Source organism: Equus przewalskii, chromosome 7 (genome assembly GCF_037783145.1).
Source record: "Equus przewalskii isolate Varuska chromosome 7, EquPr2, whole genome shotgun sequence".
NCBI lineage: Eukaryota > Metazoa > Chordata > Mammalia > Perissodactyla > Equidae > Equus > Equus przewalskii.
The window spans coordinates 47,806,858-47,820,618 of NC_091837.1; the positions used below are offsets into that span (position 1 = coordinate 47,806,858).

At 39.4% G+C, this 13,761-nt stretch overlaps 1 long non-coding RNA gene across 8 annotated transcripts in view; it reads right to left on the reverse strand.

Annotated features, from left to right (window-relative positions):
- LOC103559432 (uncharacterized) overlaps positions 1–10,859 on the reverse strand; it is a 102,852-nt gene extending 91,993 nt beyond the window's left edge. For all 8 annotated transcript variants that reach the window (XR_011542636.1, XR_011542635.1, XR_011542641.1 and 5 more), the window contains exon 1: positions 10,580–10,859. This is a non-coding gene — a long non-coding RNA (uncharacterized lncRNA). The remainder of the gene's footprint in view (positions 1–10,579) is intronic.
- Between the last annotated feature and the right edge of the window lie 2,902 nt (positions 10,860–13,761).

Sequence of the window (13,761 nt, forward strand, 5' to 3'; positions counted from 1 at the left end):
CAATACCCAAAATGTAGCTGTGTGCCTGGCCTCGAGCTCATCCACACTTGGTTTGTCTGGGCTTTGTGCTAATCACATTGCTGCCCTCCATGTTTGCTGCCTGATCAGCTGAGCGTACTCATGTCACCCCTCAGAATTGTTCTGCTTCCACCTGTACCTGAGAGCCAGAGGTTGGACTCAGTGAGCTCAGAACAGAATACGAAGAGCAGCCTGCTCCCCCCATAAACTTCTGGCAGCCAGGGGCCCAGAACCTGGTCCCCAGATAGCCCTATAAAATAACCAAACTGTGCCCAGTACTCACTCCCTGACTTCCCCTTGAGAGGGCTCTTGTAAATTCTCAGGGAAGCCACTCAGAAACTTATTTTCAGATTTTCAGTGTATATTTTCCAGGAGACTTCATCTAATAGTGACCATGACATCCTTTCTTCACACAGCTTGTTAATCAGCTTTTATGTTAATGACCTCTGCATTCATTTATGTGTGCCTAGTTATTAAAAAATAAAACGTGATCATTTTAAAAGTTTAACAATATTTATATTCATTGCACTATTTAAAAAGAAAAAAATTAAAGAATGTCCATCAATAAAGGTTTGTTCACATAATTGAATACTATGAAACCATTAAAAAGGTTGTAAAAGAATTTCTAAAATTATGGAATTGCAATACAGGCATGCCACATTTTACTGTGCTTTGCAGATGTTATATCTTTTACGAGTTGAAGGTTTGCGGCAACCCCGCGTCCAGCAAGTCTATTGGCCCCACTTTTCCAACAGCATTTGCTCACTTCATGTCTCTGTGTCACACTTTGGTAATTCTTGCAATATTTCAAACTTTTTCATCATTATTATATTTGTTAGGATGATCTGCAATCAGCGATCTTTGCCGTTGCTATTGTAATTGTTTTGGGGCACCACAAACTGCGCCCATATAAGATGGGAAACTTAACAATGGTGTGTGTTCTGACTGCGCCACTGACCAGCCATTCCCCTGTCTCTCTCCCTCTGCTTGAGCCTCACTATTCCCTGAGACAAAACAATATTGAAATTGGGCCAATTAATAATCCTACAATGGCATGTTGCATGTCTCTCACTTTAAATCAAAAGCTAGAAATGATTAAGCTTAGTAAGGAAGATATGTCAAAAGCCGAGATAGGCTGAAAGCTAGGCCTCTTGTGCCAAACAGTTAGCCAAGTTGTGAACGCAAAGGACAAGTGCCTGAAGGAAATTAAAAGTGCTACTTTAGCGAACACACAAATGATATACAGCCTTATTGCCAAAATGGAGAAAGTTTTAGTAGTCTGGATAGAAGATCAAACCAGTCCCAATACTCTCCTAAGCCAAAGCCTAATCCAGAGCAAGGCTCTAATTCTCCTCAATTCTATGAAGACTGAAGAGAGGGGAGGAAGCTGCAGAAGAAAAGTTTGAAGCTAGCAGAGGTTGGTTCATGAGATTTAAGGAAAGAAGCCTCTCCATCATATAAAAGCACAAGGGGAAGCAGCAAGTGCTGATGTAGAAGCTGCAGAAAGTTATCTAGCAGGTCTAGCTAAGATCATTCATGAAGGTGGCTACACTAAACAACAGATTTCCAACGTAGATGAAATAGCCTTAATCAGAAGAAGATGCCATCTAGGACTTTCATAGCTAGAGAGGAGAAGTCAATGCTTGGCTTCAAAGCTTCAAAGAATACACCAACTCTCTTGATAGGGGCTAACGCTGCTGGTGACTTTAAGTTGAAGCCAACACTCATTTACCATTCAAAAATCTTAGGGCCTTAAGAATTATGCTAAATCTACTCTGCTTGTGCTCTATAAATGGAACAACAAAGCCTGAATGACAGCACATGTTTACAACATGGTTCACTGAATATTGTAAGCCTACTGTTGAGATCTACTGCTCAGGAAAAAAGATTCCTTTTATTTATTTTTTTGAAGAAGGTTACCCCTGAGCTAACTGCTGCCAATCATCCTCTTTTTACTGAGGAAGACTGGCCCTGAGCTAACATACATGCCCATCTTCCTTTACTTTATATGTGGGATGCCTACCACAGCATGGCATGCCAAGCAGTGCCATGTCCACACCCAGGATCCCAACTGGTGAACCCCGGGCCACCAAAGCAGAACGTGCGCACTTAACCAATGTAACACTGGGCTAGCCCCAAGGTTCCTTTTAAAATATTACAACTCATTGACAATGCACCTGGTCATCCAAGAGTTCTGTTGGTGATGTACAAAGAGATTAATGTTGTTTTCATGGCTGATAACACAACATTCATTCTGCAGCCCACGTATCAAGAAGTCATTTCAACTTTCAAGTCTTATTATTTAAGAAATACATTTGATAAGGCAATAGCTGCCATAGATAGTATTCCTCTGATGGATCTGGGCAAAGTAAATTGAAAACCTTATGGAAAGTTTACATTATTCTAGATGCCATTAAGAACATTCACGATTCATGGGAAGAAGTCAAAATATCAACATTAACAGGATTTTGGAAGAAGTTGATTCCAACACTCATGGGTGACTTTGAGGGGTTAAAGATTTCAATGGATGAAGTAACTGTAGATGTGGTAGACATAGCAAGAGAACCAGAATTAGAAGTGGAAACTGAAGATGTGACTGAATTGCTTCAACCTCATGACAAATCTATTACAGATGAAGAGTAACTTCTTACAGACGAGCAAAGAAAGTGGTTTCTTGAGATGGAATCTATTCCTGGTAAACATGCTGTGAAGATTGTTGAAACGACAACAAAGAGTTTAGAATATTACATAAACTTAGTTGATAGAACAGCAGCAGGGTTTGAGAAAATTGACTCCAATTTTGAAAGTTCTATGGTGGGTAAAATGCTAGCAAACAGCATCGTACATTACAGAGAAATTGTTTGTGGAAGGAAGAGTCAATCAATGTGGCAAATTTTATTCTTATTGTATTTTAGGAAATTGCCACAATCATTCCAACCTTCAGCAACCACCATCCGGATCAGTCAGCAGCCCGTCAACAGCAAGGCAAGATCCTTCACCAGCAAAAAGATTACAACTTGCTAAAGGCTTCAGATGATGGTTATAATTTTTTAGCAATAAAGTATTTTTTAAATTAAGGTATGTACATTTTTTTTAACATAATGCTATTTTACACTTAATAGACTACAGTGTAAACACAAATTTTATATGCACAGGGAAACCAAAAAATTTGTGTGACTCACTGCCTTGCAGTGGTCTGGAACTGAACCTGCAATATCTCTGAGGTATGCATGTATATTATTAGGCCAGTTGGTTTCAATATAACAACGTCTATATATGTTTTACAAATTCACAGACAAAGAGTGGAAAAATACATCAGGATGATAAAAGTGGTTACTCCTTACAGTGAAATTATGAATGACTTTAAACGTCTTCTTTTCATAGTCATACTTTCTAAATCCCCTACAATATAAGGGCATTTCTTTTTAATAAAAAAAGTTATTGAAGATAAAACAAAATATCCTCATGTCAAATTAAATGGAAATTTTTATCACAGGTGATTTTATAATGTTTTTAGTCAGACAAGTGCATTAAACAAAGAGTGACCGTCTAGATTTGCTGGCATATTGCATAAAAAGATTTCATTTAATATCCTTCTCGTACTTTTTAACAATGAATCAAAGAACATTTGAAGTAAGTATTTCAGAGCATACTGAAAGTTTTTTTAATAATATTACCCTTGGATTCTCACCACAGTGAGTTTACAGAAAAAAAGAAGTTTTTGATTTTTTTCAAGTTCTTCAATTTCTGTATAACAAATTTGAAAAGGATAAAAATAAATCTATTATGTAGTTAAACAGCCCATTATAATATATTAACCATGACAGTTGCTCATAAGTGCTGGAATTGAGATTAAAATTTACTTGACAGGGGCTGGTCCCACAGCCAAGCAGTTAAGTTCGCATGCTCTGCTTCAGTGGCCCAAGATTTGCCAGTTCAGATCGGGCACAGACCTATGCACTGCTCAACAAGTCATGCTGTGGCAGCATCCCACATAGAGGATCTAGAATGACATACAGCTAGGATATACAACTATGTACTGGGGCTTTGGGGAGAAAAAAAGAATTTATTCAACAAATGTTTGTTGAGTACCTACCAATGACAGGGACTGCTACAGGACTGGAGGTACAATGATGGACAGTATAGTCCCGCCCTCCAAAAACATGGGAAATATGCAAACAACAATCATACCAACATGTGCCAAGTATAGTATGTACAATGGACAGTGGTTGTACAAAGGAGAAAGGGAGTGATTAGCTCTTCACTTATATTAGTTATGGAAGGAATCACAAAGTGAAATTTAAGCTGGAACTTGAAGAATGAGCAGATCATCAAGACCAGCAGGGTGAAGGTTTATAACTCAGACAACTTTTAGAAAAGAAACAATCTTGATGATTCCCTTTTGGTCATGGTGAGTTTGAGATTCCTGTGGGAAATGGAAAGGGTGATGCCCAATAAGCAATTAGCTAACACCACCTTGAGCAAAAGAAAGCGGTTCTAGGCTAGAATTAAAATGGTAGGAGTTAAATAGCCAGAAAACAATTAACAAAACGGCAATAAGTACATACCTATCAATAATTACTTTAAATGTAAACGGACTAAATTCTCAAATCAAAAGACACAGAGTGGCTGAATGGATAAAAAAACAAGACACAACTATATAGTGCCTATAATAGACTCACTTCAGAAGTAAGGACATACAAAGACTGAAAGTGAACAGATGGAAAAAGATATTCCATGCAAATGTAAATACAAAGAAAGTTGGTGTAGCTTTACTCATATCAGACAAAATAGACTTTAAAACAAAGACTGTAATAAAAGACAAAGAGGGGAACTACATAATGATAAAGGGGTTAATCCAGCAAGAAGATAACATTTATAAGTTATAGGTACCCAACATAGGAACCCCAAAGTATATAAAGCATATATTAACAGACCAAAAGGGAGAAATTGACAGCAATACAATAATAGTACAGGACTTTAACACTCCACTTATATCAACAGATAGATCATCTAGACAGAAAATCAATAAGGAAACACTGGCCTTAAATGATACATTAGAACAGATGGACTAAATAGATACATATAGAACACGCCATCCAAAAACAGCAGAATACACATTCTTATCAAGTGTACATGGAACATTCTGTAGGATAGGTCATATGTTAGGCCACAAAACAAGTCTCAAAAAATTCAAGAAAACTGAAATCATATCAGATATTTTTTTCAACCACAATGGTACAAAGCTAGAAATCACTTTTAAGAAGAAAACTGCAAAAAAAAACAACAAATACATGGAGATTAAACAACATGTTACCAAACAACTACTAGCTCATAGAAAAAAATCAAAGGAGAAATCAAAAAATACCTAGAGCCAAATGAAACCAGAACTATGACATACCAAAATCTATGGGATGTAGTAAAAGCAGTTCTCAAGAGGGAAATTCATAGTATATTGGCCCACCTCAAGAAAAAAACTCAAACAATCTAACTTTACACCTAAAAGAATCAGAAAAAGAAGAACAAATGAAACCCAAATGCTGGGAGCCGTGGCTACATCATTTGATCGGCTGTTTGACAGGGTCCAGCCGATTAATGCCGAGGGGTGCAGGGTCACCCCTTGGTGAGGAATAACCGGCCAGCCCCTCACATAGTTCTGAAACCTGTGCTGCTTCTAATTGCCCTTCATTCCTTTTCCTTTCTTAACTTCCAGTTTTCACTCCTTTGGGTGGCTGCTTGGGAGGCACTACCTCCTGGGAAAATTAGATATAGTAAGAGAATGTGACCACCTGCAGGTAACTTTCAAGATATTTTCAGTTAATTAATGGAGGAGCACACAGTCCCATTTGAGACAATCAGAAAGGAATCCTGCCCAGATAAGATGTCAAATTAGGTTTATGGCCTCCATCTGGTTAATGTTTCCTTCTCCCTCCAGTTCTTTGTCTAAATATACATATGCATCGTCCTTCTAAGTTTGCTGGTTAATTGGATGATCAAGAAGTATCTATATATTATTCTTGACCTTCTGCTTTCTGTTAAAATGTTATAGAGGTTTTCTCCTAAAAGCAATAAATAATAAATAATTGGTGAGTAGAAGGGCCGAGGGGTGCAAGAATGCCCCTCGGTGAAGGATGGCCGGCCGACACCCCTGATATTTTCTGAATTATATGCATGCTTTCTATCAAGGTTATGTGTATACTTATTTCTCTTTTTTATTCTTGAAGATATATAGTTTAGCTTAGCTTTTCAGCCCTTTACTTTACTAACAATATGATACTTTCTCTGGTAGTGTACTTAAGGGACTGTTAGCTCTACAATCTAAAAGACAAAGGAATGCTTCCAGCCCCTAAAGGGCGCGAAAAAGTAAAGATGTTTAACTGCCCGCTGAGAATGCAGATAGCCCTGGGGATAAGACACCCTGGAGTCGCCTTTTGTTCCCATTAACCATCTACACTAATGACGTAAATGATTGAGGGAGGCAGGGATGGCTCCACCAGGATGTAACCAGACAGACTGCTGTCCTGTCCGGAGGCCTGGACCTTCTCTCTTTGATTTAACTTTACCATGAATTACAACAGATGCCTAGGTACCTATCTCCTTTAGCTTAGAGACAACAAACACTAGTTAATTGCAGAGAAGACGATCATTAACCTTATGCTCTATAGAATGGAATGCTAATAAATATTCTTGTGCTCGTTTTTTACTTCCTTATCTCTCTGAGAATATTTGTAAAACTATTTCTGTACTAATCCTGAAAAATATATAAACGACACTTGTGCACAGTAAAGGCGGACTTGCTAACACCAACCCAAGTCTCACGTCCCCTTTATTTTCCCCCTCCCTCATCGCGCCAACGCCGTCCATCCCTCAGGAACCTGGACTCTGCCGGGGCGGGACCCCGGCACCCAAAGTCAGCAGACAGAAGGAAATAATCAAGATCAGAGCAGAAATAAATGAAATAGAGAATAAAAAGACAATAGAAAAAAAATCAATGAAACTAAGAGCGGGTTCTTTGAAAAGATAAACAAAATTGACAAACTGTCAGCTAGACTCACCAAGAAAAAAAGAGAGGGGGCTCAAATAAAATCAGAAATAAAGAGAAGAGGTTACAACTGATACCATAGAAATATAGAAGATTGTTAAGATACTACTATGAACAATTATATGTCAACAAATTGGACAACTTAGAAGAAATGGATACATTCCTAGAATCATATAATGTTCCAAGACTGACTCACGAAGAAATAGAAAGTCTGAATAGACCAATTACTAGTAAGGAGGTTGAATCAGTAATCGAAAACCTCCCAACAAACAAAAGTCCAGGACAGACGGTTTTACTGGTGAATTCTACCAAATATTCAATGAAGATTTAGTACGTATACTTCTCACACTCTTTCAAAAAAATTGAAGGGAAGGGAATGCTCCTAAAATCATTTTACAAAGCCAGCAGTACCCTGATTCCAAAACCAGACAAGGAAAACACACAAAAAAGAAAATTACAGGCCAATATCCCTGATGAACATAGATGCAAAACTCCTTGACAAAGTATTAGCAAACCAAATTCAACAATACACGAAAAAAATCATACACCATGATCAAGTGGGATTTATATCAGGCATGTAAGGATGGTTTACCATCTGCAAATTAATCAGCATGATACACATTAACAAAATGAAAGATAAAAATCATGTGATCATCTCGATAGACACAGAAAAAGCGTTTGAGAAAACTGGTAAAAATTAGATAACCTTCATGGGGCTTTCCCTTATGCCACTGTTTAAACTAACCTTAGGTTGCTACACATTTTATCTGCTTCAACAACCAAGAACTAACCCTTAGATACACCCCTGATTTGCATTTCAACTTGATAGATTCTGAAAGCAATTAATGACTGTTTCAAAAAAGGTTGGATCCATAGAAGCAAAGCGCAGAGAAGTCCATAAATTAGATAAATCCAGTTTTAGGTAATAAAAATACTCACTAACAAGGAGATTGATTGAATGTCACCTTTTAATGACAAAATTCCATAAATTTTAGACAAAATTTAAATGTTTCCCATTTTGATTACAGCACATTTGAAAATTATTTTCCAAACATAACCAAACTAACGTACAATAATACTGACCAGTTATCCACCATATAGCCAGAAGTTTCTCTTTAAAGGAAAACTTTAAACAATAAGGTAAAAACACATGGTTACTTTCCAGTGTCACATGATAGGAAAATGTTCAGTTAAGGACTGCCTTGACTATAAAGTAAGTTCCTATTTGCTCACTGATGAATAAAAACTCAGATAAGGTGAGTGACCTAGTATATCCTCTTACTAAAAGCATTAAAACTATTTCTTACACTTGCCCACCTTATTAGTGGGTGAGGTCAGGTAAGTGAGGAAAACCTCACATTTCTAGGGATCAAGAACATCCTATAAGATACTTATATGATACTATGATCATCAATATACAGTCACGTGTCGGCTAATGACAGAGATATGTTCTTAGAAATGTGTCATGAGATTTCGTCCTTGTGGGAGCAGAATAGTGTGTACTTCTGTGTAGCCTACTACACACCTAAGCTATAAGGCACTAATCTTATGGGATCACTGTAGTATCTGTGGTCCGTCACCGACAGAAATGTCGTTACATGGTGCATGACTGCATACTGTACAGAGTGCATGACAGTATCTTTTCTGATGCCTCATTACTGAATTCTCCTGAGACTGACATAAGCTGATGCCTAACCTGCTAACATCTGCCCTCTTTCTAGGAACTAGAGAGAATTTCCTAGTCATCAATAAGGTTCTTATTTCCATCTGACATGGCTTGAAACAACTGACAAGATTTTGAACCACTTCAAATTTCTCACATGCACCTGCTATCTTGTTCCTTCTCCTCCATATGCTATTAGTTACGCTGATTTCTACTTTCTACTACTTTCCTTAGTGAATAGCTATAATGTACAAAACCTCAGCTTCTAGTAATGTCAAGAGGAAAGAAATTGCCACAGAGTTCCAACTTAAAAATATTAGGATTAAATATATAGATTTATCTGTAAGTAAAATAAAGCCACAAGAAGAAAAATTTTAATTTATTTAATAAATACGGCACCATGTTATCACTCAAAAGAAACTGGCTGTATTCTACCTTGTTGTTGGTTCTAAAAAAGAATCATTTCCCTTGGTTTTAGAGGAACAGTGGGGGAGCAATATTTTTAGAGAAATAACATCTAGCCTCACTGAATTACAGATGGAAGTGCTGCTCAAATAATACTGAGCAGTCCCCAGAGACAAGGATTAGCCACCCACACAAATTTCTGCTGAGGAACAGCTAGCTATTTAGCAAGTGTTATCTGACAAACTGACCTTGACAAAACCCTCCACTGAGACACAACAACTGCTTCAGATAAATCTACTCAACCTGCAACAGTTAACTCCTGTTCTGAGTATCAGATGCTCAATGCTCAGGGAGAGTTACTCTGCCTGAGAGAAAAGAAAAAGATAGTTAAATCTTTAAAAAGAATGTTACTGACGGTTCTCGCCCCTTTTTTTCTCATACAGATTGTAGATAGAGCCCCTAGTTTAGAACCAGGAGATGAAAAGAGGGTAGATTTTCTAACTATTCTAAATTAATACCGAGATCTTTAAATTTTCAGCTAGGAGATTCGTAAATTATATTCACCACAGTAGCTGCAAAAAATTCATTTTATCAGGGTTAGAATGCGAACATTGCTAGCCCTCAAAACAAATCAACAAAGGATTTTCCAAATGCTGGATAAAGAGGCAAGGATATTCCAAACTCTACATCCAGAAGGCATCAACTACAATGCTAAGGCTGAAGTTTTCAGGGAAAACACATGATTGATTTTAAAGCCGACTTTATATTATCAACTATTCACAAAAGCCTAATCGCTAAATTTGCAACATTCAGGCAGCTTTAAGTTAACATCGCAACTGCCAACAGTTCAACTTCACAGTATGGTCTGCATAAAACAAGAACTTTGACAACTGAAAACTAACATGAACCAAACCAGGGCCACCCTTCAACGCCTCCTGCCAATCCAATAGGGCCACCCAGTAAATAAATGAATCCTTGTTTCTATCACGCGGCTGCTTTCATAGTTTCCGAATTCCTCCGACAGTCTCACGCTCGTCGAATTGACCATGCAGTACACTGAAAATGGTCACATGAACTGCTCCTGACTTGCACCGTGAACCAATCCTCCTCACTTAAGTAGGAAACTAAAAGTTACGATGCACATATCCTAGTACCGAAAAAGCACGCAGTTGATGACTTGGTGGGGAACGCACGTGGCCCCCTAGTGGAAGTGCAACAAATGCCAACACCTTGCTACTTTTAACATCTAACTTCCTTGCAGCGCCGGAGTAGCCAGCGCTCCAGGAAGCGGAGCTCCGGCTTGGAGCCTAGCATCGGCATGCCGCCACCCTGACCATCTTCGGAAAAGTACGGGAGAGGCGCGCGCACTCCCCACCGGGGGCAGACACACCTCCCCCGAGCACTAGGCAGGGGAGAACCTGCTCGCGCCAGAACGGGCCTTGGAAACTGACCTACGCAGTCACCCGGGCTTCCGGAGCACCCGGGGTGGTGGCCACGACCGCAGGTTTCCCGTCTGCCGGCCCCACGTCGATGAAACGGCCGTCACCGACTGACTCTGGCTGGCACGCCCAGAGCACTCGCGACCCCGGGGAAAGACACGGCTCGGCGCCAGGAACGGCGCGGTGGGCAAGTCAGTAGTGCCCCAGTCCGCGAGGAAGAGCCGCCGCACAAGCATGCTCGAGTCCGGCTTATTTGCACCGCCCTTGCTCAGCGCCACAGCCACCGCGGCACGCCCCGCCCCCGGCCCCGCCTCCGGCACGCCACGCTCCATTCCTGCCTGGATCACCGACCACGCCGGCTCCAGGCTTTGCCAGGAGGAGCTAAGCCTCCGCGATCCTCCCGCCACACGCCGAACAGAAAGAAGCGGTGGATGGTACCTCGCGGACTCAGAGGAGCTGTGGCGGGGGAAGAAGCTCCCCAAGGCGAAGCAAGTATAAATCCTGGGTTAATGCGCCCGAAATTCGTTATTAAACAAATACATCACCCAGCTGTCCAGATTTTTTCTTTTCTTCTTTGGTTGTGACTTTACCCATGGGAACTTAATTGGCAATTTAAATTAGCTACACCCCTTTTTCTTTTCACTAGTCTTTTTTTTTTTTTAAAGAGTGTTGCACCGTAGTTTTAATTTACTTTTTGTGATTATCAGGAATAGGTCTTTTTTTCTCTGCTTTTTTTTTTCCTCCCCAAATCCCCCCAGCACATAGTTGTGTATTTTTAGTTGTGGGTCCTTCCAGTTGTGGCATGTGGGATGCCCCATCAACGTGGCCTGACGGAGCAGTGCCATGTCTGGGCCCAGGATCCGAACCAGCGAAATGCTGGGCCGCAGAAGCAGAGCGTGAGAACCCAACCACTCCACCACTGGCGGGCCCTTTCACTAGTCTTAAAGGATGATCTTAAAATGCCATACAGGTGTAACTGTTATAAGGTAGATATAAGTGAGGGATGCTTAAAGAGAGAAGGATTTACAAAATTTCCTTCACTTCCTCTTTCATCTACTCTCATAGAGTCCACCTCTTCAGACTCGATGCACAAGTCTAGCCAGAGGAGTTAACACATGGTCTATAATGTGACGTTCAAACTCTAGTATAATTACAACTTTTCAAAAACTTCTGCATAACTAAAGACAGGAAATTATAAGCACATGAAAATTTTTTCAACTTTCATGTATTTTCCAATGTATTTAATGAATATGTTCTTTGGTTATGAAAAATTAATAAATAGGTATCATTTTTAAGGGACACAGTTTTTCAGTCAATTCAAATCTAGACAGATATATTGAGAACCTATTAAAGGCTGGTTGGTCACTGAGCTACATGTGGGACATCATGTGGCAGATCTCTTAGAATGTCTTTGAGAACACAAGCAACCTTCCTTGTGTATCCCGGGCTAGCATTATCTTTTATGAGTAAAAAAGGCACTTGACTAGCACAATACTTCAACTGCACAATGTGTGGTAACTAAGAGTCATATTTGCCTTGCAACAAAGAAACCTCAGGGCTTATTTTCTAAGGATACGAAATTATCTTCACAGCCAAAATAAAAATTGATGAAATAATTTTCCACGTTTCCACAAAAGCCTTCATTCTCACTATGAGGATTTCACTGCCTAAGTTCACTACTCTTGTTTTTCGATTCACTTTACTCTCTTCCTGAGTTTGTAAATGAAAACAGACCCTAGCCAATAGAGGCATGAAGGTAATAGGAGGTAATCATTACAACTGCCAATAAGAGAAGTTCTAATCTTGATAAGATTACTAATTGTGCTGTATTTTTATAGGAGTCTCTTTGGTATTTACATAAACAATCTTTAGGGAAAAGTATCTCTTTGGCATTTTTATCGTCGACTGGTCCAGATAAAAACACGATTTTGTAACAATTGTTATTTATAGAACACTGCTTCCCAATGGAACTTACTGCAGCGATGGAAATGTTCTATAATTCTGTCTTGTCTAATATAGTAGCCACTTGCTACATTCACCTACTGAGTACTTGATATGTAGCTAGTGTGACTAAAGATTTGAATTTTTATTTAATTTTCATTAGTTTTAATTTAAATAGCCACATATGGCTAGCAGCTACCATATTGAACAGCGCTGTTCTAGAACAAAGCAATTACGATATTGTCCCCAATCATGTCATATTCTATTTTCAGAAATGTTTGGCAGACACAGAACCTCTGGAAACAATAAATATTTTCTCCATACTCTTTTTCTGAGCTTATGAGCAGGTAGATATTTTAACTTTGCAGATGGAGCATGTTAAAGTAACTATGTTCCTATCTACAACGTGTTTACGTAGGAGTAGAAATGGAAGCTCTGGATGGAAAAGGGATTTGGGAGTAACTGTCATTCCCGTGTCTGCCTGACCTAATTGAAAAGCTAAGGAGGTAACTTTAGACTGCGATGCGCTTCATCAGAATTGCCCGTTGCCTGGTTCAGACTGGATCCACCTAGGATGCTTTTGTTTGCTTGTTCCAGGAGCCTTGGGAGCCCACAGCTCTCTGCCACTATTCCTCTCCTCACATCCCAACCATTCCCTCCAGAATATGATTCCCTCCAGATTACAGTACCGGATGTTTGTGTCCCTGCAGTTTTGTCTTAAGCCTGAAACACCCCAGAATGCATTTCGTGTGTTGAACGTTTTATAAACACTCTCTTGATGCCAGTGTGACTTTGAAGTGCTGCAGGAGCACACTAAAGGCTTGTTAAGTCTTATTAAAAGGAGGATTTTATGGACTGAGACTTTGGGGAGAGCTTTGGGTAGTTATTGCCTGGAATGCTGAAAAGTAGGTCAGATGTCATCAGGCAAATCCAGACAAATTGTTGAGTTGGGGGAAATTAACCATCCCCTGCACCTACATATTAAGCACTTTGTTGTTATTATTAACTCCAGACCATCAAGGAAATGGGGTCACTGGGGGTTTTTTTTCTCTCTTAAAAGCTGACTGTCTAAATTTTTTTTGTCTTATACTCAGTTTGTTTAATAACTGAAATAAGTGAGTTGGTATATTTTCATATATTACATTATTTTTATCTAGGCTTAATTCTGTACCTGTCCCTCTTTCCTTAGGTGTGTGACACAGACATCTAAGCAACTACCTTCCACCAATGGTTGGTTTTGCTGGGTCCCCACA